We start from the raw sequence: 5,330 nt of genomic DNA on the forward strand, positions 1-5,330 counted from the left end.
TTCAGCTACTCCACAAGGGACAAATAACTTATCTTTCAATTTTTCTACTCCTTTTCTCTCAATTTAAACTTCTTACTGTTTCATCAAAATGAGTACATTTGAAATTCCACACCATAATATTTTGTCTTCCTTTTTTTTTCTAAGTCAAAATTATACTCTTCCTCCTAAGTCCTAGCTCAGGTGATACATTTTCACTACCTGCCATAAATATGGACTCCCTTCTTCACTCGTTCATGGTATTTGTGAGGCATCTCTGAAGGCATAGGTAAGGTTTCGCTTGGTAAACAGGTTGAAGTCAGGCATTGCATTTGTCAACTGTTTTTTTTTTTTTCCCAACCTTCTTTAACTTAGCACAGTGCCTTGCACAGAGAGTTCCTAATGTCTCACGATCACGAAACTGCAAAACTGAGGTGACCACTCAGGCTCTTCTTTGGATAAGTCTCACTGCTGGGGAGTTTTAAGTCCTAACAGGATACTATGTTCCACTATAGGTTAGATCCATTCTGCTAGGCCCAGGAATGTCCTAGATTCTGGGAGGTAGTGACAGTGACTATAAGAGTTTAGTGACATTTGTTTGTACACAGGATTACCATGGGTTTTAGTAGTAAATGTCAAACAATAAGACTGTTTTCTTCTGAGGTTCAATTTTTGTTGATGTTATACTTTGAGATAATTTGTGAAGCACTATCTTTTTCATTAAAAAATTAGCTTGATATAACTGTATGTCTACTGATATTTGACCTTTTAATTAGTACTATATAATCACCAACATATGTAGATTACACATATCTACACAGCATTAAAAGTAAGAAAAATGGCACAGAAAATTAAATAGAATTATGGCACAGGCATTGCAGTAAAAGTGAAATGTTACAAACTGAACTAACAATGAATGAATGAAACACTAAGAACTGTCTTATTTAAAAAGGAAAAGGAAAACAAAGGACAATTTATTTTCTCACATTTGACTAATTGGTTGTCAATCTTATATCTTATTATACTTAAATCTGATGTCAGACCTGTATATAACAAGACATTTGATTGACAAGGCAATTTTTTTTACACAGGGATGTGATGTTATACTTATGTTTAACTAAGTATTTGATTGACATAAAAAAAAATCAATATATCCTTATATTTCCATCTAAAGTTGATTATCCCAAAATGCAGTGAAAGATAGTCAGCAGGCATCTGATTATGAATTAATATCTTTTTCTTTTTTGGTTTATGTATAATGGTCATCAAATTAATTTTACTTTAGGATTTATTTTAGAGCATCTTCTTATAGTACCATGTATGAGAATTATACTTAACCAGTGAAGCATACATGCTACAACCCTTGACTCCAATCTCATCCTTATATATACTATAGAATTCCATTATAATACAACTGTCTGCTATATGGATTCAGATGCAGTAAAAACAAAACTCCATTCTGAAGGATAGTGGTCAATAAAATTAAAAACAACAATATTAGACTGAGACATTCTAATAATAGTGTTCTTCAAGGTTACCATTATATTTCTTTCTTGTTTTAATTATTTTAAATTGTATTTCAAATACTAAGTCATAATTTATATGACTTAGTATTTGAAATACAATTTAAAATAATTAAAATAACTTATCTTTCAATTTTTCTACTCCTTAAGTCATATAAATTATGATTGAGTAAAATTTTGAGTGTGTTTTCATTTAAATGGATAGTTTCAAATTATTTTCTAAAGCAGCAAGGGATGTTCTAAAGCATGTCAATAGATATTATATCAAACAGTGTGCCCTGGCTGATACATGTCGACTTAAACAAAATTAAACATGTTTCTCTAGTGCTCAGCTTTCAGAGTCTTTGGAATGCTAATATAGGCTGTGATTATCAAAGCATGGGAAATAATATCATGTTCCCCAAAGTTCTTTGAATCAAACTCTCCCTAGGCAGCATCAAGTGAGGAGAGAAGAGATTTGTCTAACATCCTTCAGAAACTACTGCTTTGAGCAATTGCTCCTTTGTTATGATGAGTATAGGATTGGATAATTCTATAAATATTACTAGAAAGATAGTGCACTTTGCAAAAATGCATTAAAAGCCTTAAAAACATGATACATTTTTTAAAAACCAGGATTTTACTTTTATTAATAAGCAGGACAAATGAAGAATGCTTGTTTATGATAGTAAAATATTGACCATAGCTAGATTTCAAAAAATAAGGAACAGTTCAATAAAGTAAGGCTCATTCATAATATGCAGCATGAAATAGCATGCAGCAACTTAAATCAATATAGTAGAGTTGTATTTATTTATATGAAAAGAGTTCTGTTAGGTAGTTAGTCAGACATGAGCAACAGGGGAACAAAAGAATGGAAGCCCAGCCCAGAGACAGACCAGAGACCACCCAAAGAACATCCCATTGGTAGTTAAAGGATCACTCCTGCATCCTGAAAGACAAAGGAGTAGAGGGCCATAAACCTATAGCTGGTTTAATCTGGCCATAGACACTTGTGCAAAAGGTACTACTCTAACCTGCCCAGAACCTCAGTCTCATTATGTCATCATTATAATATTTCCCTATGCCTGGAAGTTCATGAATTTAATTAAAACCACCTGAATTCTGGGTAAGCACATGCACAGTAGGCAAAGAGTTATATAGCAGCCAAGTGTCAATCAAAATCACCTCACATGCCAATCACCTAGGAATGCCTTTGTAACCACCCATCACAACCCTAACATAATATGGACCTTCCCACGTCTGCTCCGTTACAGACCTCTTCGCTGAAAACCCGCTTCTTCTTTGGAGAGTACTCTATCTTTTATCTTTTCACCTCTCAAATTCCACAGGGCTACAGCCTTCCTTAATGTGGCCCGTTTCCTTCTAACATATACTTTCAATAAATCTTACCTCTCATAAATCTCACTAAGTTGGAATTCTTTGTTGGCGAAAAGAACTGAGAATCTCCAGTGTTACCAGGGCAGTGCCAGAGTTCAGATCACCCCAAAGGTAACAGTACCAAAATATTAATGACACGGGCAAGTTACAAAATAGTGTCTACAAAGTAATTTTTTGTAAAAGTATATCTAAAGATGCATAGAAAAATAAGAAAACATATATCTAATTGGTCATAGTTGCTTCTCTGGATAGTGGGTTTTAAATGTGACTTTAAATTTTTCTTTTCTGTTTGTATTTTATAATTCATTTGAAATAACTTATATAGCATAAAATAGAGAAATATAAATTTTAAAAAATTATTCTGAACTTTAAGCTTCCTGAGGACAGAGAATTTCGAATTCTTATGATCATCACCAGAGCCTGCCTGATGATGATTAGATTATGTGACAGCGAGTGCTAGGTTTCTCTGACTCCATCTTTTCAAGCCTGCTTGTTCCCAGGGCCTTTAGGCTAATAGCTCCAGCTTTGTCTTGCCCACAGACATGCTAATCACTAAAGGAATTCTGCTTATGGCCTGAGTTTTGCAAAAACAACCCCTCCCATTTCCACTTCCCTGACATAAAAGAAGCCTGAACTCTGCACTTTCTTAAGATGGATTTGAGGAACCACTTGCGCTCCCATCTTCTCCGTTGGCAGCTCCTTGGTCAAAGAGCCTTTCCTCACTCCAAACTCTGACGTTTTGAGTTTCGAATTTTCAAAACACAGACTTTGGATTGGTAGCAAGTGCTCAAAACCTTCAGATGGAAATGGACTAAACTGAACTTACTTGGATCATAGCCCTCCTGATATAAAATAAATTGAAAAAAAAAAAAAAAAGAAATGTTTCTGTGGATTTTGAAATTTATCCAAACATTTAAAAAGACCATTGAACATTTATTATGTTTGGCCAGCCATGGTTTCCTTACTTCCTTAAATTCTGATAAGTCTGTGACATTCAGAAAGGAAGAAGAAAGAAGGAAATGCATGAAAAATAGAGGAAAATTTACAAAGTAGTTTGTGTGGGTCTATTAGAATTTTTAAAAACAGATTGTTGAGGTATAATTGATATGCCAAAAAACTACTTGTTTCATGTGTACAGTTTGCTCAGTTTGGATATATAGTCCCCCATAATACCATCACTACTGTTAAAGAAAAAAACCACAGGCCCAAAATAGTGTCAGTTGTACTAAAGCTTATGATATTAAACCTGATTTAATGCCTGACTTAATTGCTGCTATTTCAACCTTTCTTAGAAGTATAAGCTTAATCAACCACTCTGGAATTTTCTGGTCAAGCACCAGTGAGGTAATCTGTCATCTGGACCTTTTCCATCCACTCCTCCCACAGAAAGAAAATACAGGGATTCTGGGAAACATACAGAGTGAGAGGTATCCTCAGACTTCTCCTCTTGAAACAACAATAAGCTGAACATCTAAAACTGAACAATAACCAATCAAACTGCACACCAGTACGTCTGAGCATGGGATCTGCGCTACCACAGGTCAGAATGCCAGGTGTCAGGCGGTAGACTGGGAGAAAGAAAGAAACTACCTCTTGCAGCTGGCAGAGCTCCTTACAGGAGGAGGGGGAGGAAAAAAGGTGTGGCGACTTCTCTGAACAGCCCTGCTTGGAAGTGCCGGTACTTCTATGCAGCCGGCAGCAGGGCCCAATCATCAGGGCAGAAAGCAGAGAAACGGGACGAGACAGCAGAGAATCAACAGTTGGTTTTTACTGACGCTGGTTGCAAACCTGAGGTTGAGCTGCAGCCCCCAACCCCCAACCCAGAGGAACCCCAGGGAAATCTGAGCAAACACTATTAAAATTGTTGGCTAACATTAACAGGGGCTGAAACTGAGAGTAGTGAGTATGATTACATTTCTACAAGAAAATTAAAAAAAAAAAAATAACATTATTCAGGCTTAATATAAAGCAAGGATCAAAGAAACTTAAACTCCACCTACTGGAAACCAAGAGAAAAGCATCTTCTTTGTAGCAGGCCAGAGAGACCCTTGTATAATAAATCTTCTTTCTGGAAAAACAGCAGAATACATTTCCATTACTGCCTAGGAGGAGAAATAGTCCATTAAACACCATGAACAACAAAGGTGACAAGCCAACTCAGAAAGAAAGAGAAAAATCTCCAGAAAATAAGCTTACACACATAGAAATATGCGACTTAAATGACAGAATTCAGGATAGTACTTCTGATGAAACTCAGTGAGTTCCGAAACAAGTCATATCATAATTTCAGGAATTGAAAAAACAACTAGATGAGCAGAGCAAGGAGATTGAAACCCTCAATAAGAAGAGAATAGATCTTCTGGAGAGAAAAAAACACACTGCAAGAGTTGAAAAATGAGATAGCAAGCTTGGGAAATAGAGTTGACCAAATGGAGGAAAGGATCAGTGATA

Source organism: Pteropus alecto, unplaced genomic scaffold (genome assembly GCF_000325575.1).
Source record: "Pteropus alecto unplaced genomic scaffold, ASM32557v1 scaffold222, whole genome shotgun sequence".
In the NCBI taxonomy this organism is placed as follows: domain Eukaryota; kingdom Metazoa; phylum Chordata; class Mammalia; order Chiroptera; family Pteropodidae; genus Pteropus; species Pteropus alecto.